The sequence below is a fragment of the Heloderma suspectum genome, chromosome 14 (assembly GCF_057233095.1).
Source record: "Heloderma suspectum isolate Gila_16-S chromosome 14, 16-S_ref, whole genome shotgun sequence".
Classification (NCBI taxonomy): Eukaryota; Metazoa; Chordata; class Lepidosauria; order Squamata; family Helodermatidae; genus Heloderma; species Heloderma suspectum.
This window is the reverse complement of record NC_139471.1, coordinates 9,094,114-9,115,275: the sequence shown is the minus strand read 5'-3', so window position 1 is coordinate 9,115,275 and position 21,162 is coordinate 9,094,114. Positions and strand designations below refer to the sequence as shown.

The window sequence follows — 21,162 nt, the reverse complement described above, 5'->3', positions numbered from 1 at the left end:
GCATATCAACCTTTTCCAGCCCGAATTTGCCCTTGTTTAAATGTGCGCATTTTTAAAGAACTCCTTTTTTCTGTAAAAGCCAGCTTGGGAAAATGGCAGGCGCTCACGGATGGGGTCCAGGGTGAGTGTGGGCAGCTCAGCAAGCTCATGAGGGCTTGAGCATGGGTCCGGGGAGGCCCCTGCCAAAACCAGACAGGGGTGGATCCACCCATCCCTACATGCCACTGGGTGGATTCGACACACGTTTCATTTCCCCTTGAAACCAATTGACCTGAACATGTTCCTACTCTTCCCCGCCCCCTTTTAAAAAAAACAAGTGATGACCCAGGGAAGGACCCTGGAAGGAGGGAGGTTTCCACGGGTGTCCCCACACACACACACACTGTGGCCCTGGTCCATTCCAGCAACTGCAATGTTGTAATTAGTCAAGAAGCCACCATGGGTAGGGGGGGGATTGCTACCACAAGTCAAAGGTCTCACTACTCAGGGAAACTTGCTCTTGCTTGTGGATTTCATGGCTTTTTGTGGGTGCAAAACAAAAGGAAAGCCCCTTGGCTGTTTCTGTCCAAGGTCACATCTCCCTCCTCCCGAGCAATAGTCCATGGCTGAATGTGCTGAACTGTCTTTGGCTGCAGGCAGGGTGCCAATGAGACGCTTCTGCCTCACCTGCTGCCCTTGCTCAGCCACTGGCTTTTCCTCAACCATCTTGAACACCCACTTAATTATGCAAAAGGAAACAACACATGACATGCCGTGTCAATTGCTGCACCATAGCGCTTGAACTCTGACGCTCAGTTGGTGCCCCTCTCCAACTCCTTTCTGAGAGCAGGCATCCCTGTTTGCTCCAGCCCAGTTATACTCTCAAATGACATATCCATTACATGGGCCTGCTGGTGGCGTTGCTTGGCTCCAAAATGTTGGCATGCCCCATTCCCACAAACACAGGAGCTGGTGGGCCGAGGGTCAAGGGTTTGCAAGGGAGGTGGGAAAGAAGCCTAGCTAGGAAGGAAGGCTTGCACTGGAGCTCGGATTCTAAGCATGACTGCCGAAGCAGCAGCACAGCTGTCCATAACACACAGCCCAAGGAACTGGGCAGGATCAATGTTTTGCCAACAGAGCCGGCCCTACTGTTAGGCAGAGTGAGACCATCGCATCAGGTGGCAGATGCTGGGAGGGGGCAGCAAAGCGTTGAAGTAGAAAGTTGTGTGCGTGTGTTTAATAATTTGCTTTTTATGAGGTCATAAGCATAACTGTTCATTGAACAACAATACAACACAACGAAAGGTCTCAATATGGAATAAATGCACCACCCCACAGAATTCAAATTCACTGAAGGGCTCAGTGCATTTATGGATCATACAGAGTAAAGTTATTACAGAGTAATGTCATCCTTTCATCCAGTTCGAGGCAGTATCCAGTGCTGTCCAAGCAGCAGCAGGACCCACCGCTTGTGCAATGGTGATTTAGCACTTCAGATCAGAACCGGAAACAAGTGGAAACGCTCATTTCCAGAAAGGGGCAGGTCAGAGGTGTGCACATAATGGCGCTCTGCCTACCTGCCCTGATGAGAAAATATGCATTTCTGCTCATTTGGGGGCTTGCTTTATGAAGCACTAAATCCACGTTGCGCCAGCCGTGAGTCCTGTTGGCGCAACAGGATTGGTAGGAGCACAGCGGCCCTGTTGGAAACTACCCCAGGTCTCTCCATAGAGTTCCACGAGTGAGTGGTGGATGGACATGGACATGGAGGCACACCTCCAGCAGCAAAATATCTTGGACAATCCCTGTTCACCAGCACCAGCCAGGCATCAACTGAGAGTTCATTTAAGAGACTTCATGGCCTCACCCTTCCTGGTGGATCAGTGGAGGCTTTGATTCCGGATCTGGAAGCTCTTCAGTAAGGATCTCATTCTCAAGTGCAGAGTCAGACAAGCACTCTGCTCTCCAGTGGTGTCTTCTGCCTGGTTTCACCATTCTCCTTCTTCTTGGATATAATCCTGGAGGGTGGGATGGGAGGAGTACATGCATGTGGCAAGGGAACTATATCCAGGTCTGTGGACTCAGTGTTGTCCAAAGTTGGGTTGTCTTTCATAGAGACTGTCTTGGAGTGCCCACTAGGAGGCACCAACCCCTCCTGGTCCCAGCATGCAGAATCCATGGACACAATGCAGTCCTGTCCCCATCTTATGCGGACTCTGAGAGCCATCAGGCCCCAACCGTGAAATTTCAGCTCACAAATGCAGATGAGAATAGCAGCAACTTGGCTGATAATTACCTGGTTGAAATCCTCACCCTGGGAGGCTGAGGCCCAAGGTGAATGAACAATGGGAAACACCACCCCCACACTAAGGTGTTGATGGGGCTAACACGGAACAGTGCTCCGAGGTTCCTCAGCGTCCCCGGCGACACTTCTGAATGACAGCCAACAACTCGCCTTCCGTATGGAAGAGGTACGGCGTGGCTTTGACAAACACTCACAGGAAAATAATAAAGTGGCAAACTAATTTTGCATCGGCCACACTTACCAGAGCATGAAGATCCTCTGAAAAGGAGACATCTTGTGCCATCTATCTTCCTTAAACACCCAAGCTGTGACAAAGTGGAAAGCAAAATTATGATGAATGATGGGACAGGTTTCCATCGGTACCTGGGCGCTTTAACCTGGCGGAATGGGTGCTAATGAAAAACAGAACTTCTGCCGGTGGGAGGAGAGGCGATTTTCTTGAAACACACACAAACGCACACAAGTCTTTATTATAAATCGGCGCTTCATTTCCATCAAAAGTGCATAATGAAGGCGCATCTCGTGACATAAATTAAAGCCGGCAAGTGATAGGTCAGCATTGCGCCATGTTGTGCGAAGACGAATGGCCCCCAATCCCTTGACAGTGGCTGTATCTCATTTACAATTTTTTGAGTACATTTCCCGATTGCAAGGGGAACATGGCGAGGTTTTGTTCGTCAACAGCATCAGCGTCATTTATTTTACTGCCTCATTTGAATATGATGAATACTGGAGCCCTTTATTTGTTCACAACAGCCAAATAATTGTAGATCCACCAGTTTCTCAGCAATTAATCACGGGACAGGGATTTCCCCCCCACCACCTTTCTCCCCCAACATTCCACTATAAACATGACATTGAACAATAAAAAACATTAACCTTTGCTTTGCAGCAACAGAAATAGATACACACACACAAACATCAAAGATCCACTCGCCTGTTTCCTGCAAGGTTAGTGGTCTGTAGTCGGTTTCTTTCAGATTAATAATTTATGTAGTTCCATTTTTGTCTCATCCCTCCCCACAAGCTTGGGAGGGGAATTACAATGGTGAAAAATATAATAGAGGTAATAACAGACCCATCTACCTCCGCTGAGGCTCTGGAAGCTGCGGGGCTGGTAAAAAAAATTCTGCTTAGATGTGTGCAGAAGGACGATGCATCAATGGCAAACGCCCCATGTTCCATCCCTGACAAATGCAGTTAAAATGGATATGTAACCACTGGCCTGTGTGCCTAATCTAGCCTGCAGGACACCACATCGATGTGGCCCATGCCACCTCTTGAGGTCCTTCCAGGGGAAGCAGCTTAGACTCTAAGCTGCACCCCCTGGAGGAATCCTATCCCAGGGCAACCCCGCCACTACCTGCAATCTGATATTGGAGATAACCGCAGGAGTTCCCTTGCTGGAGTGCACCAGCAGGGGAACCCCCACCATTATCTCCAATCCCACATTGGGGATAGCAGCTGGTGGGCTGGGTCTGACTCACCTGGACCAGGGAAAGCAGCCACTCTTCCCTGTGTGGGCAAGTCCCAACCCCCACCACTAATCACCCCCATTGCTACCTCCAATCGGAGACAGGAGCGTGGGTGGGGCAGCACCACAGGACTCATCCATGCATGGGGAAGTGTGTGTCAGGGTGGACACTGAGCCCATAGAATCCCAGAGTAGTTCTGATTCTGAGGAAGAGCAGTCGCTCCTGGGAGAGGAGCGCGCTCCTTTTTCCCAGGGCCAACAGCTGACGGAGATTCCTCCCACCGGCATTCCTAGCTTAGATAGCAGTCCTGGGAGTGACAGAGCGCGGGAAGCAGACTTGCTGGACGCGTGACGCCGACGCAGAGAGTGGCGCCAAATGGAGGGCGCAGAAAGGAGGCGTAGTGCCCGGTTGGCGCGCAAACAATGGCTGCGCCCAGAGGATCCAAGGGAAAAGGGGAGGGACTCTCCCTAGTCCTTAAGTTCAGGGGTCTGCCAGTAATTCCCTTTCAAATGAGGACCAACTGTTCCAACTTAGGGCATAGGTATTCTGCTGCTCATATCTAGTTGTTAACGGCAGAGTTGTTAAGTTGTAAAAGAAGAATAAAGCTTTGAAAAGAGTCCCTTTGTCTGTGTCTGGACTTGGCTACTGGATTAGACTGAGAGAGGCCTCCAAGGAGCCCTTGACAGCGTGCTCTTAGAGTGAAGATAGCAGCAGAGGTGGGGGGTGGCCTGGGCTTTCTCTGTGCTGGCAGGAGGCACAAAGATAAAAAAGAGAGAAGGGGGTGCCATAAGGGGGTAAGGCCATGACCCCTGACATCATCTATCCCCCACTCCAAAACTGTTTTGCACCCCTGAGTTAAAAGGATCTCCATTGGTAGCAGGGCTTGGAAAGGCCTTCTGACCATGATCCTGAGTTAAAAGGATCCCTGCCAGTAGGTGGAGTTTTCCATTAACAGCTGGTTGGCCGCTGTGTGAACAGAATGCTGGACTAGATGGACCTTGGTCTGATCCAGCAGGGCCCTTCCTATGTTCTTAATAGCAGGGGTTGGGAAGACCTTCTGCCCAAGAACCAGAATGAAAAGGATCTCTACCAGTAGCAGGTGTCAGAAAGACGTTCTGTCAAAGATCCTGAGTTAAAAGGATCTCCACCAGTAGCAGGACCCAGAAAGGCCTTCTGCCCAAGATCCTGCCTGGCTGCTACCACTGTAAGGAGGCCATACCAGGCTACAAGGATCAGTGGTGTGATCTGGCTCCTTCCTAGGCTCCATAGAGGGGAAAGGAGTCCCACCACCTTCCTAGGATAGCTCAATGCCTCAATTTCTGAAACCTGTTTCTAACAAGGGAAGGTTTTGGCATCTGTACAGCAGTCTCTTCCAAGTACGGCATGGGATGGGGATCTACTGGAGAGATGCTTCTTTCAAGACCACCACCTTCAGAGGCATGTTTGGTGGGGACCCAAGAGAGGGATTTTTTGGTGCCAACCCCTGCTATTAAGAGCATAAGAAGGGCCCTGCTGTGGAACTCCCTCCCAAGGGAGGCCAGGTTGGATCCCTCTGTGCAATCTTTCCAATGGCAGACAAAGACAGCTTTATGTAAGAAGGTCCTTAACCTGTAAGTGGGTCTGCTGGGTTGGGCACTGTTTTTATTTTTTTTATTCTGCAATTGTTATATTTTAATTGTATTTTAATGCATTTTATTGTCTTAAATCAATTTGAATTATGCGTCTAAGCTGCCTTGAGTGCCGTTTTCTTGGTAGAAAGGTGGGGTATAAATCAAACAAACAAATACACATACAGATTTTGTTTAATCTGTTCCATGTGTGTTTCATGGATTCTCAGGCATCTTTCGTCCTGTCATCCCTCAATGGCAGAATCACATTTTCCCCCCCATTTGGAATAATATGCAAAAACAAGTCTGCTGCAATTTACATAACTTTCACTGACACATAAATAGGGATGTACGAGCTGTGTAAAATCCACTCTGTCTGTCTTTTTTGGATTGCCAGGCACCTTTTGTTCCAGCGTCCACTCACAGACAGGCGTGAATAGTGTTTTTTTTTGTCATGCGGAAAAATACGCAAATAATTATGTAAGAGGTTTCGTAAGAATATACACAATGTACTTTAGTACATAATGTTTAGCATATTATCCCCCATTCCATTCAACTCTTCCTCAGCAGAAATGTGCATAATTTCCTACAAATAATTATGCGTACATTTCAAGAAAGTAAAAAAAAAACAAAACACGTCTGGAAGTCCACAGACTCTACACGCCCTGAGGGGTTCACTCCGCAGCAAATTCCGCAGGTCGGGTTCTTAGAAATCCGAGCTCATTTTAGTTTGTCTCGAATTTCTCCAGCATCCCTACACATAACATCTCCGCTCAGTGTACGATCAATGAGCAGAGCACACACAAAGAGTGCTACAAAGCAGAGGCTGAAGAGAAATCAGAGATGCATAAAATGTTTTGCTTTAGTATTTTAGTGGCATATACTATATTAGAGTCTTTTCCAGTAAGTTTTGTATTTTCGTATGACTAAATTTGGGCCAGCCTTCCCCAACCTGGTGCTCACCAAACGTGTTGGGCTACAACCTCCATCAGCCCCAGCCAGCATGGACAATGGTCAGGGATACTGATAGTTCCAGCCTGAAACATCTGGAGGGCATGTGGTTGGAGAAGGCTGCTCTAGATTTAGCCACTCCTTGGAAATGCCAAGGGCTGCTTGATAAGAGGCCGAGGCCTGCCTGTGGGCCTAGGTTAGCCTCCCCTGGGCTAGAAGGTTCAGCACTGAGCAATAGTCCACCAACAGCAATAGTCCGCCAAAGTACAATAGTGAATTAGTCCGCCAATACACAATAGTCCAGCTCCACAGTGGGGAATCTGGCAGTAAGCCTTGATGTGAGCATAGGAGCACAAACAGAGTATCCTTGTTCTCTGTGAAATGTCAGAGAATGTGGACAGAACTAGGGATGGCGGAGAATTTCTCCCCGAAACTTCGGGGGGCCGAGCGCCAACGTGTTCGCCCCCCGAACAAGTTTCGCTATTTGCGTTGCCCTTATTCTCGCCGTAGTCTACGTAAACATTTACGTAGACTACAGCCACCAAATAAGGAGCGGGAATGGCGGCTCCCTATGGGGGCCGCCATTCGCGTACGCGATTTTTTTTTTTTTTAAAGTCACCCGTGATAGGCTACATGACAATTCACGTAGCCTATCACAGCTGACTTTGCAGATCTAGCCGTGATAGGCTACGTGAATCGTCACGTAGCCTATCAGGGGAAGTGTTTTTTTTTTTACTTTCGCGTTCGCGGCCGGGCGAGGTGAGGCGCCTCCCCCCCGGCCTGAATTTCGGCCGGGCGAGGCGGGAAGCCTCCCCCCCGGCCTGAATTTCGGCCGGGCGAGGTGGGAAGCCTCCCCCCCCGGCCTGAACTTCGCGGGGGGAGCAGCGAAGCGCTCCCCCCCACCGCGAACGGCCTTCGACGACAGGTAAGTGACTTTCGTCCACCCCTAGACAGAACTGCCCTCGTGTCTCATCCCATAATTCCTTGCTTCTCCTCTTTCCTGATGAAGTCCCAGGGCATGTATGCAGCAGAGAGTGTCCCTTTTAGCACTCTGAATTTTGCCTGAGGCTTTGGAAAAGAAATGCTTCAGAGATGCCCAAAGCATGGTGTCTCTGAAAAAAGACAAAACAAAACCAACAACAACAACAGAATTTAGACACACTTTAGTACTAGACAAGATTAGGGATGTACGAATCCTCCTTACCTTTCTTTTGCCGGGGGTTGGCTAGGGGGGAGGCGATCCGTTCCTCCCCCGGAATCCTCTAGGGGGGGGGAGGTGATCAGTTCCTACCCCTCAGAATCCTGCCAGGTGGCACCGCTCCGCAGCACGTCCACGGAGCCGCCAGCCGGGCCAATCCGCAGCCGGACCTCTGTCCGCTGCCGGGCTGCTGTGGATGCAAATGGTGTCCTGCGTAGGGGACGCCATTTGCGTCGCTGCTTTAGCCATGATAGCATGGCTAAAGTAGGGATGTACGAAAATCACTTACCTTTCGGGGATTATGCTGATGGTGGGGGGGGAGGCGTTCCATCCCTTCCCTCGTAATCCTCGCCGGGGGGGAGGCGCTCCGTTCCTCCCCCCCCCGGAATCCTGGCCGGCCGGCTGTGCTCTGCAGCGATTCTGCGGATCCGCCGGTTGGCTCCACCAGCAGCCGGAAATCTGGCCGCTGGCTAGCAGGGACGCAAAGGGCGGCGGCCGTAGCCGCCGCCGTTTGCGTCCCTGCAGTCAGCCGTGATAGGCTATGTAAATGTTTACGTAGCCTAACACGGCTGATTTTTTAAAAAAATGCACATATGCAAATGGCGGCAGCTATGGCCACCGCCATTTGCGTTCCTTATTTTGGCACGTCTTAGTCTACGTAAACATTTACGTAGACTAAGACGGCAAAAATAAGGGGAACGCAAATAGCGTAGCATCTACCAGACCTGCCGAAGGCAGGTAGGATCCGGTCCGTGGGGACTACGCGGGGGGGAGGGGGGAGCAGTCCGTTCCGCCATGGACTCCAGACTTCTAAAGAATCTGGCCTCACTGGGGTCCGTGGGGGAATTCTCCACCATCCCTAGACAAGACAACAGCAACAACAAAGTGCAAAGCTTTGGCTATTGGGTGGTATAGAAATAAAAAATAAAATAAAGGGAAACAAACTTACAGGAGCACAGCTGAGTGGAGGGTAGGGGCGTACGAAACCCCACTTACCTGGCTCCGCCAGGTTCCACTGGGGGGAGGCTCTCCGTCCCCCCAGAATCCTCGCTGGCTGGCTCCGCTCTGCAGGGATTCCGCGGAGCCACCGGCCGGCTCCGCCAGCAGCCAGACATCCGTAGCCGCCGCCGTTTGCGTCCCTGAATTCAGCTGTGATAGGCTACATAAATCTTTACGTAGCCTATCACAAATGTGGGGGGGGGGAACAGACTGCAAATGGTGGTGGCGGCGGCGGCAACCGGTCGGAAGACCAGCCGCCGCTGCTGCCGAAGCTGCCCCTGGAGCCGCCGCCGCCTGGAACATCTGCCCCAGGTATGTCTCGTCCCGGGGGGGATCTGCGGGGAGCGGGGGGGCAGGCCGTTCTGCCACGGAGTTCAGGGGGCTGAATGCACTGGCACTCAGCCTCACCGAGATCCGTGGCGGAATTCTCTGACATCCCTAGTGGAGGGAGGCAAATTCATCGTAACAGGACACTATCTACTCCTGGCAACTAAAAAAGGTGTAAGGAGGCACACAAGTTCCATTTAGGTCATCACTGTTGTTGGGGAAAGCCCCAGCCTGCTCTCCTCCCGATGTTCGGGACTACGACTGAGAGCCGGTGTAGTGTAATGGTTGGAAGTCTTGGGCTGGGACTGAGGAGACCTGGGTTCTAGTCCCCTTTCAGCCATGAAGCTCACTGGGCGACTTTAGGCCAGTCACTGACTCTTAGCCTAAGCTACCTCACAGGGTTGTTGTGAGGAAAGAATGGAGAGGAGGAGGATCATGTATGCTGCTTTGGGCTCCTTGGAGGAAAGGTGGGATATAAATGTAATAACTAAATAAATGCCCCCCAGTCGACATGGCCAAGACTGATGGGAATTGTAGTACAAAACACCTGGAGGGTGTCAGATTGAGAACGCTGGTCTAGGTCCATGAGTCTAGGTCTGAGGGTGAGAGGGCCTGGGTTCAATTCCCAGATAAATCTACGTACCTGTGGAAAGGAGGGGCACACCTTTAATAATGCCTGTGGGGCTTCTACAGGAAGGACCATAGCACAATGGAAGAGCCCCTGCTTTGCATGCAGAGGGTCTGGGATCCAGTCCCTGGCATCTCCAGGTAGGGCAGGGAAAGACCCCCTTCCTGAGACCCTGGAGAGCTTCACCCAGCCAGTGCCAATGGGACTGAGTGGGGTGGTCTGACTTGGACCAACGCAGCTTCCCATGTTCCTGGGGGTGGTCTTATGAGGTGCAGTGCCCCCATGCCCTTCTTTTAGGCTTGCTGGGAACATCTGGTTGGTCACTATGGGAAGTGGGCACTGGGATACTAAATGGGCATCTGAGCCTGGTTCAGCAAGGCTCTTCTTCTTGTGTTCTTCTCAACTGGAAGTTCTCCAAGCACAGATGTAATATATCTGTGAGCATATCTATACTACATACTGAGGCTGGAATTATGCATCATGTAGGAACACTTAAAAGGAAGGAAGGAAGGAAGGAAGGAAGGAAGGAAGGAAGGAAGAAAGAAAGAAAGAGAAAGAAAGAAAGAAAGTCCTAGGCTGGAGCAATACATCATAGAATCATAGAATAGTAGGGTTGGAAGGGGCCTACAAGGCCATCGAGTCCAACCCCCTGCTCAGTGCAGGAATCCAAGTCAGGATTAGTAAAACTATCAACTAACGTTGTGCCAAAATTTCTCCCACATTTTCTTCAACCATTGTCATTCAATTTGATAGAAGGGAATCCTTTCGAAAAGAAATTTGGTGATGAAGGAATTTCAGAGAAATTCTCTTGTGTTGGCTTTATTCTCTCCTCCTTACCTTACTTAGCGGGAGGTCGAGGGGTGAGCACAAGCATTCTGTGTTTCATTGTACACTCATCTCTCCGGCAGCCTGTGCCCTCCTCAGCTTCCCACTCTTCAATTACAGCCCGCTGGAAGTCAACGTGAGGCAATTCCTCCCATGGGGCTTTTTCAGATCAGGAAGCGCAGGCGGCCTGGGAGGACAGCTGTGATTCTGTTCGCTCAAAAACACCACAAAAATGAATTACAAAGCACCCTGAGAAGGAGGCAGAACAACTGGAAGCCCCTTTCGTGGGGGAAGAAGACTTTCAGGAAATCGGAGGACAGATTTTGGCAGAGCGCTAACTCCCCCTCACCCCTGGATCTGGACCCAACACTGGAGCTAGCACGGCAGAGTGGGAAGATGGAAAGGGGTTTAAAAGGCATTGTCTTCTCCTCAGGGAACCTGGGAAGTGTAGTCCTTTGAATAGACTCTAGTCCCCCTGAATGCTTTGGGGGAAGCCACCAGCCTTCTGCAACCTGGTGCCCTGCCTTCCAGATGTTTGGGACTTCAACCCCCATCAGCCCCAAACAGCATCATCAATATTCAGGAAATATGGAAGTTGTGGTGAAAACCTGGAGGACATCAGGTTGAAGAAGGCTGCATTAAACCAATACACCTTTGTAGCGCCCAGGAAGAGCACAGCGGATGCATGACTGCTTCTGTTTTATCTGGACTAGTGTTCTGCCAACCCCAAGCGACCTGTCGGGGCTGCCACTCTGAGGCCAGCGAAGCACCTTCTTGCCATGTTGCTGAGCATTGAGGGGTGCAACTACGGTGACTATGTGTCCTGTTTTACAGAGGACAGTCCTCTATTAGAAGGTAGGGATGCTGAAGAAACCCGCAATGGATTCAAATGAGTTTGGATTTCTATGAATCCGACCTGTGGATTCCCCAGCAGGCCAGCTTTCTCCAAGGGGGGGCGGATTTGTGGGATTGTAGGTATCATTGCAGCAAGAGTATTTTGCATGGCGTTTTTCACCCGTGAGCAGTTGCACAGCAGGGAAACACTGCACAAAGAGAGACTCATGGCAATCACATGTATGATCCTATGAAGATTACTTTTTAGCCTTTAAAAAAAAAAAAAACACCAGTGCACATACGCACACTGGTGAAGCAGAGGGTGGAGATGGGGCGAATGCACTGAATGCATGCGGCTGGCCGCATGCCAGGAGCTGCCGGATCTGTGCGCAGCTCCCCTGTTTGGTGAGCCACTGAACTGCAGGAGCCACTTCTCAAGGAAGTGCCTTCAGGCCCTGGTGTGACTCCACCCATACCGGAAGCTGCCTTATATTGACTCAGACCGTTGGTCTGTCCAGCCCAGTGTCGTCCATGCTGAGTGGCTCTCCAAGGTTTCCAGCAGGATTCTCTCCTAGCCCTACTTGGAGATGCCAAGAATTGGATTTGGGACCTTCTGCATGCAAAGCTGGTGCTCTGCCACTGAGCCATGGCCCTTCTATTGGATTCTCCTAGACAGGAAGGAGTATGAGATGGCTTCCTATTCCAGGTGAGCCTTGCATGAGCAACAAGGCCTTCCTGAGCTCTGGTGTGCTCTTGCATACCTGGTTATTCTTTGTGCCTGACCCCTGGCTTGCCTCTTGAGCCTGCCTCCTGGTTTCTCTTCTGGTTCTGACTCACTCTTCAGCCCTGGCTTCTGGCTTGCTCCTTGATCCTGCCTCCTGGTTTCTCCTCCAGCCCTGATCTTCATTTCTGCATCCAGGCTCACTCCTTGATCCCGCCTCCTGGTTCTCCTCCAGCCCTGATTTGCTCTTCATTTCTGCATCCAGGCTCACTCCTTGATCCCACCTCCTGGTTTCTCCTCCAGCCCTGATTTGCTCTTCATTTCTGCATCCGGGCTCACTCCTTGATCCCGCCTCCTGGTTTCTCCTCCAGCCCTGATTTGATTTCATTTCTGTGTCTGGGCTCACTCCTTGATCCTGCCTCCTGGTTTCTCCTCCAGCCCTGATTTGGTCTTCATTTCTGCATCCGGGCTCACTTCTTGATTCCGCCTCCTGGTTTCTCCTCCAGCCCTGATTTGGTCTTCATTTCTGCATCCGGGCTCACTCCTTGATCCCGCCTCCTGGTTTCTCCTCCAGCCCTGATTTGCTCTTCATTTCTGCATCCAGGCTCACTCCTTGATCCCACCTCCTGGTTTCTCCTCCAGCCCTGATTTGGTCTTCACTCCTGCCTCCAGGCTTCTTTCTCAGCCCTGCCTCCCAGTTTGTCCTTCAGACTCACTCTTTGATCCTGTCTACTGACTGGTCCCGTGGCTCCTGGCTCACCTCAGACCACGGTGCACAGTGCAACCCTGGCTCTGTGCATGGGCCAATCCTGGAATTGAATTCATGTTGTTGTTGTTCTAGCGAAGCCAGAATCCAGGAGGAATGGAAAGTAGGGTAAAGCAGGGCAAAGCAAACCAAGAGGAACAATAAGGGAACAGAATGGATCCTTTCTTCTGCACGCAAGGCTCCTTAGCAGCCTGTTGGCAGTTTTGCACGTGGTGGATGCAGTGCCCCCTCCCCATTCCCTCTCCCTGCCTTTATTTCCAAATGGATGGTGGCAAAGGCGCCCTCCAGCTGCCGGCACTGCGCTGCCCTTGTGCAGTTGCCTGCCAGTTGCACGTTGCCGATTGCAATGAACGCCACCATCTGCCATGCCACGTGGACCTCATCATCTTTCCTTAATTACATTAGCCGTGCAATCAGTTACTGCGTTACAAGGCCGGCGATGAGCTTTTAAATCTTGGTGGAAATCATAAATAATTGCAATAAGTGCCAGGCGCCAGATGTGAGTGCCAACTCCATGCGCGCTAGATAAATAGTAACCTTACGACGCGGCGTTCTGCTGCTGTCCGGCCGAGCTGACGTGTGACTTCATTCGGCTTCATTTTCCACACTCCCGCCTTCCCGACTGTGCCATTCTGGACCTCCAGGGGGAGAGACAGCAGAGGCTGGGGAGGGGGAGGAGGACAACCCCGGCCAAACGGACCCTTACAAACAGAGATGTCGACCCAAAGAGCTGTTCCTGGTTCGGCAGCACCAGCCATCAAGATGCCAAGCTAGAAAGGAACAGGCTGTTTAGGGTTCTTTGTTGTGCAAACGCCGGCAGCCTTTCCAGATAATTGGGGAGGGTGGATCAGTCATTGCGGGGGAGGGAGCAGAGGCTGTAGGACCTGAAGACATTTTCACAGAGGCAAAAAATGAAAATTGGCAATTACGTTCTAATTGATAGCCCAGCAGCAGTTAACGAACGGGCCTCCCTCATTAATCCTAGCTGTAAGGATTTTGCAAACCATACCAGCATACTGTCCTTCTTATTGTTATTATTACGCCAAAGAATGCATCCATTATAATAAAGGGTATTTTACATATATATTATATTGGAATGCATTCTTTAGGAACGACTTTCTTTTTTAGTGTCAATTACAATTCAAAGACTCTTGCTTCTCAATGGATATTTGGCACTCTCCAGTTTCACGATGGACACATTTCTTCTTGCATATCTGAATGAGCCATCCCAGATCAAAAGACATGGATAGAACTTCTGGATTACCTCAAAGATGATGCTTTTCACACATGCCGCTGTGAGGCATGAGGGCTTGCTTTACACATAAATAAAGTGCATCACTTGATTTTTCTGTATTCACTTACCTCCTATATCATCCTGCCCATGCATTAAGCTCTTCAGAGGCAGCCTTTCTTCAAATACCATCAGTGGGGGAAGCACATTATAGGCTGGATCCAGATTTAGTCAGAGTAAACCCATTGAAATCCCATTAATTCAAATGGATCTTACCTCTAGGTATGACTAAATCTGGGTCCAGCCCTCTGCAGTTAGAACTGAGATGGCCTTCTCTGTGGTGGTTCCTGATTTTGGAATCCCCCTCCCCACTCTTTGCTTTCTTTTTGATGCCAAAAAATGTTCTTGCTTGCCCAGGCATTTTAAAAATTTTTTTTAATGGATAGCTTCATTTCTTTGTTTACTGGCTGAATAGTTTTTGTGTCTCTTACCTTGTAGTTCTATCATTGTCACTATCTTCTGTTTTGCCATCTTATAACATCCTGTGCATCACCCTGGGATCCCTTGTGTATGAAGGGTGGCTTATAAATTTTACAAATAAAATACATGCATACCTTCACACTCAACAGATGTAAGGACTTCACCCCAAGTTTCTCCCATTCTTAGGGATGTGTGAATCCACCCCTGTCTGGGTTCTCTGGGAGCCCACCCAGCCACTGCCCCAGCTCACCGGTCCCCAAAACACGCTCGAGCCTTTCCTGTACTCGTGAGTGGCCCACACCCACCCCGGCAGCCTCGTCAAGCTCCGCAGTGACAATTTTTGAAAAATAAAATGGCGATCGCAAAATGTGCATATTTGAATATGCACGAAAATGTACATTTTTGCAAATGTCCATATGAGCGCATGCACAAAAATGTGCATTTTGCAACTGCACATATTTGCATGTGTGTGAATATGCATGAGCACAGAAATGCACACTTCACATAAGCAAATATGCGCAGCCGCAAAATGCGCACTTTTGCACTTATGCGAACATGTGCATTTTTGCGACTGCCATTTTATGTTTCATAAAATGGCGACCGCAGAGCTTGACGAGGCCACCTGGGTGAGTGTGGGCTACTCATGGAGCACGGGCATGGGGCGAGCAGGGGCAGGTTCTCAGTGAGCGGGGCTCGGGGTGCGGGCAGGGGGTTGTGCCAGATTTCTGAACGGAATAAGGTGCCTGCACCATCTCTACCAATTCTATTTCGAGCTCCATCTCAAAGTGCATCAGCATCTGGTTCCTAGCAATGGCTGCTTGGTTCCATCATCCTCAGTTTCCCCTTGAAGTATCCTCTGCCCTGGGCGTGACCTCTCCTGGGAGGAAAACACCATAACCTGCTCTCAGGTCATGTAGCGCAGGAGTCATCTTCTCAAGCATCCTCATCTACCTACCTCTTGGTAGGGATAATTGAATCAGTCCATTTCAGTTTTGCTCCCTTTCTGATTTTTTTTTTTAATCTTCAGTTCATCCCAAACTTTGGGAATCTTTCCAGTCTCAAGTTCAGTTCATTCTGAACTTTGAGTTTATTATTTTTAAGTCTGCACAATTCATACATATTTTTGCATGCAGTTCTCCTAAAACCTGCATTTTTGAATGCAATTTGGCCAAGTATGCACAATTTTTGCAAGCAACTTTCTTAATATAATGCATTTCTTACCATTATTTTTCCTAATATACACATTTTTGTATACATTTTTTTAAAAATGGGAGAACTCCTTTGCAAAATGATTTTCACTAATATATGCCTTTTTATGTGCACTTTGACAATATACATTCTTGTACACATTTCTTTTTTAAAAAAATGGAGAACAGCATTGCAAAACTTGGGTAAGTGCAAACTGCGATGGAATAACTGAGTTTCAGCTCACATATCGGTTCAAAAGTGTGAAATTAGGTATGTTTGCATTCAAATGTCAACCAAATGAATTCCTGCTGCTTGGGAGAGTTGACGCTTTCTCAGGCTGCTCTACAACACTCATACTCATGAGAACAGAAGAAGAGCCATGCTGGGTCAGACCAAGGGTCCATCTAGTCCAGCATTCTGTTCACACAGTGGCCAACCAGCTGCCCATGGGAAATGCACAAGCAGGACATGAGTGCAACAGCACCCTCCCATCCATGTTCCGCAGGAACTGGTGTATATAGGCACACTGCCTCTGATCCTGGACATAGTACATAGCCACCAGGACTAGTAGGCACCAAAAGCCTTCTCCTCCACGAATTTGTCAACCCCCCTTCTAAATTGGTGGCCATCACTATATGTTGTGGAATTCCATAGTTCAACTCTGCGCTGTGTGAAGTCCTTCCTTTGATCTGTCCTGAATCTCCCACCAGTCAGCTTCATGGGGAGACCCCACTGGGTCCTAGTACTTTGAGGGATGGAGAAAAAATATCTCCCTACCCACCTTCTCCACACCATGCATAATTATTCTTGCAATTATTATTCTTGATTAAGGGGCTACGACCACAGAACTGGAATCCTCTGTATCTGTTCACATGTTAAAGTCTGAGGACAGATAGAAAGGCCTTTTGCATGCAAAGTATGGGCCCTACCGCTGAAATGTAGCCCTCCCCTTGGGAACATGGCACAGGGGGAGGAGGGCTAAACCTCCTTCCCCAGCCCCCCCAGCCCACACACACACACACCACGGACTCAATCAAATTATTCCTGAGTCCAGTGGAGGCCTTGGATAGCTCCTTTAGAAGTCTGAACTGGTTCTGACTGAATCCCAGAGTGGATTCACCGCCCCACTGACATTGGCGCCACCAGCCTCCACTGCCTGAGGCAATCATACGAATGAAGGAAGCTGCCTCATACCAGGTCGGATTCTTTGTCTCCCTAGCCCTAAATTGTCTGGTCTGATTGTTAAAGGCTCTTCGGGATCTCAGACAGAGAAGGGTTTTCCCCATCCCCTGCTACCCAACCATTTAATGGGAGAGGCCGGGGGGTTGAACCTGAGGCCTTCCGCATGCAACACAGGTACGCTAGTTTTTTATTTTGCATATTTTTCCATGCTGAAATTTGCGCAACATTCAGGAAAGTTAGAAAAACGGTCCGCAGGTCCGCAGCATCTGCCTGACAAGGGAAAAGCCAGTCTGTTTTGGAATTTGCAGGTCAGATTCATGAAAATCCAAATTCATTTGGTTCCCTTGCAGATTTCTCCAACATCCCTAAGTTGAAGGACCACCATCCACAGTACTGGTGGGGATTTAAGATGAGATTTAAGATCAGCTGGGCAGGCTTTGCTTATGGTGTCCTTAAGGAAATGTGGCCCATAAGGCTACCACACTTGGCAGAGCCTTCTTAATGATGGCACCCTGTCTGTGGAAATCCCTTCCATTAGTAATCAGTTGTCCTCCACACTGTTGTCACTCAGGCACCAGTTAAAGACATATTTATGTGTATGTGCATTTGGGGTATAGACAAGTGCTGTATTTGCTTTCTAGTGTTGCAGTGATTATTTTATTGAGTATTTGTAATGTTAGAGTTATGATTTCCATGGTGTTCATATGTTGTATTGTTTTTATACAGGTTGTTAGCCATCCTAGGATTTTTGCAAGCAAGGACAGGATATACATATAAATCAATAAATAAAATAAGTATTGTCCTTATGATTGATAAATTTGAGCCATAACTCAAGAAGGTACCAACCCAGCTTTTTTCTTTCTTTCTTTTACCAGCTTTGACTTCTCTGCCTTTACAGGTAGCTTGATGTGCGTACAATTAGCTGGTGACAAATGCTTCAGCTTTGAAAAGACTTTTACCTAAAAGGTGACCTACAAATCTTTTAAATAGATGAATTTAGTGGTAGATTTCTGAACATCAAACATCTGCGAAACGCACAAGAGCACCTCCCCCCCAATCAGTTGGCAACCTGGTTTTGAAGCTGAGATTGAGTCCCAAAGTACATTGCCAGCATTTGTTGTTAGCAAGGCTGCTGTGTCTTTAGTAGCTGCCAGGTGACTGAAATGCAAGAGATACAGCTTTTCTCAGCACAGAACGGTGGTGAAAGGAAAAGCTTCACCCGGGGAATTTCCATCATGTGCCCATTAACCCTGAACATTCCGCAATATTCCTGATATTCACAAGCTAGGGACCAGTTCATAAATGTGTTTTACAGACAGCTGTTTGCATGTTGCAAATAGCATTGATTCTGTCTAGGAAGCAGGGGGGAGGATGTCAGAGTTTTTGCCCTGCCAGAAAGATACAAAGATAATTATATAATGCTTCCTCTCTAGAGCCTCAGGGCTTCAGCCCAGCAGCAAGTTTTGCTTTAGGTCACAGTGTGTTCTGCTCTGAACGGGCGGAGGGGAGCAGGGAGACGTTTAACACATTGTTAATGGCTGAAACGTATAACCAAAGCTATGGTTTTCCCAGTAGCAACGTATGGCTGTGAGAGCTGGACTATAAGGAAGGCTGAGTGCCGAAGAAGAAGCTTTTGAACTGTGGTGCTGGAGAAGACTCTTACGAGTCCCCTGGACTGCAAGGAGGTCAAATCAGTCAATCCTAAAGGAAATCAACCCTGAGTGCTCATTGGAAGGACAGATACTGAAGCTGAAGCTCAAATATTTTGGCCACCTAATGCGAAGAGAAAACTCCCTGGAAAAGACCCTGATGCTGGGAAAGATCGAAGGCAAAAGGAGAAGGAGACAGCAGAGGATGCGATGGCTAGAGAGCATCACCGATGCAATGAATATGAACTTGAGCACGCTCTGGGAGAGAGCAGAGGACAGGAAGGCCTGGCGTGCTCTGGTCCATGGGGTCACGAAGAGTCGGACACGACTGAATGACTGAACAACAACAATGGCTGAAAGAAAGCAATTCTCAAACGGAGTAAGTGGTGTGTTTCTTGGCCTAGCCTCTTATTTACTCACAAACTGAGTTGTGAAAAAAAGACGCTTTGGGGTTCTGCTGCACCCACCCCCCTCGAGTTGAATTTGACATTATGAGGTGAACGTGCTGCAAACTCTACTAAGATCATGGTCACTGAACTTCATGGGTCTGTGCAGTCACCACTTGGATCAACCCACTCTGCCCACTTCATAGCCATACAGCACACTTGTATTATATGCATGATGACCAAAAAATGAAGAAGCATTTATTTTTTTAAGAAAAAATAGGGATGTCAGAGAATTCCGCCACGGATCTCGGTGAGGCTGAATGCCAGTGCATTCGACCCCCCGAAATCCATGGTAGAACAAAGCCCCTCACCCCCCCACCCCACGAAAGGCACGCGAAACGGACCACTTACCTGCTGTCATCCACGCTGACTTGCAAATGGCAGCTGCGTCTGCATCCCTGCGGAGGCCGTGATAGGCTACATAAGTATTTACGTAGCCTATCACAGCAAAAAAAAGAAAAACAGCGAACGCAAATGGCAGCTACAGCAGCCGCCATTTGCGTTCCTTTTTTGCCGTTTTAGCCTACGTAAATAATTACGTAGGCTATTAGGGCGAGAAAAAAAGGGAACGCAAATGGCGGCCACTATGCCATTTGCATTCCCTTTTTTCTTTTTGCAGTAATAGCCTATGTAAATATTTATGTAGACTAAAACAGCAAAAAAAAAAAAAAGGGAACACAAATGGTGGCCGCTGTAGCCGCCGCTATTTGCATCCGCTGTTTTTTGGGTTTTTTGCTGCTGGTTTTTTTTTTTTTTTTTGCCATTATAGGCTACGTAAATATTTACATAGCCTATCATGGCAAAATATAGCCCTGCAGGCTGCCCAGTGGCTGGATGTCTGGCTGTGGGCGGCCCTGGCCGGCGGCTCCGTGGAATCTCCACAGAGCAGAGCCAGCCGGAGAGAATTTTGGGAGGAGTGATGGAGCACCTCCCCCCCACTGCGAATGTCACCCTTTGAAAAGGTAAGTGACTTTCGGACATCCCTAAGAACAATAGACAGCAGAAGTACAGATATACCTTGGTGTCTCCCTTGCTTTTCTGACAACTAGGAAGGAAGGATGAAAGATGTGGGAAGTTGCAAATTGATGGAAGTGGAGATGGAGAAATCTGTCAACTTTGGTTTCTCATTTTTCCAGCCTTAAGTTCAGTTCACCCTGAACTTTGAGAATTAAAAAAAATGCATGAACATCATACGCATTTTTGTCTGCTTTTTCTCCTAAAGTATGCATCTTAATGCAAATTGGCCTACAGTGTGAACAATTTTTCTAATAGAATGCATTTTGAATAATTTGAACAATATATGCATTTTTGTGTGCGTGGTTAGCCAATGCATGCATTCTTGAACACAGTATGCATTGCCGGACTCCAATGCAAAATTTGGAGAAGGGAAAATTATGAAGGAGGACAAAGCTCTGGTTTCTGTATTGGTTTGGAAGTGTGAAATTGGGAAAGCTCACATTCATATGCGAACCAAATAAATTTCTCCCCCATTCCTAGGAATGAATGAAGAGAGGAATTTGTTTTTCCTCCTGTCAACTAGCAACCATAACTAAACCGGAAGTTCTGAGTCAAACAGCGCACTACACAGGTAGGGAGTGTTACATCCTGCAGAGCAAGTCTGCAAAATTTGGAGAAGTACAAATTGCAAAACTTTTCTGTGCAGACTAGGGCTTGATCAGGAAGAGGAGTGGCAGATGTCCCTTCTTTGGGTTGGATTTCTAAGTCACTCAGCTCCCCCTGCCCCCCCCCCGCCCCAGCTCACAAATGCACTGTGTGCAAATTACTACGAAGGAATTTCTGAAGAGTTTACAAAGCTGTTTTTACCAACAGCTGTTAGTGTCTGATGAGCCGTGGGCATTCTGTCAGGGAAAACCAGTTACCGGGTTTATAGCTCAGGCACTTAAATATTATGATCCCTAATATATAAATAGCAGGGCTCATGCTGCAGCTCCTCTCCAATATTACATATTTCGCATAGCGACGAGGATGTGCAACCAAATTTCTAGAGCTGTCCTATTTTCTGGGAGTGCCAGAGTGTGGCATCATGGCTACAATGCTGGTCTTAACTGGAGATGGCAAATGGGTGCCCTGCAGATGTTTGGGTCTACAAGTCCCATAATCACTGAGCATTGGCCTTCCTGGCTGGGGCTGATGGGAGTTGTAGTCCCAAACATCTGAAGGGTGCCAGGTTGCCTACCTCTGGACTAGTGCTGGGAAGAACTGGGTTCCAAGAACTCAGCCATGAAACTCCTTGGGCGACCTTGAGCCAGTCAATTTATCCCAATCTAACCTACCTTCATTGGAGGCAGATAGCTCTGATGGGCAGTGAATCTCCTCTGCGTTTCAGTCAAAACCAAGTCAGAACTTTGAA

General features: G+C 48.7%; 1 long non-coding RNA gene across 1 annotated transcript; it reads right to left on the bottom strand.

Moving 5' to 3' along the window:
* Window positions 1–1,203: 1,203 nt before the first annotated feature.
* Window positions 1,204–13,176, bottom strand: LOC146335671 (uncharacterized). Its single transcript, XR_014785971.1, has 4 exons — window positions 11,890–13,176; window positions 10,307–10,501; window positions 2,526–2,589; window positions 1,204–1,997 (listed from the first exon to the last, which is right to left on the bottom strand). It is a non-coding gene; the product is annotated as an uncharacterized LOC146335671 (long non-coding RNA).
* Window positions 13,177–21,162: the final 7,986 nt, after the last annotated feature.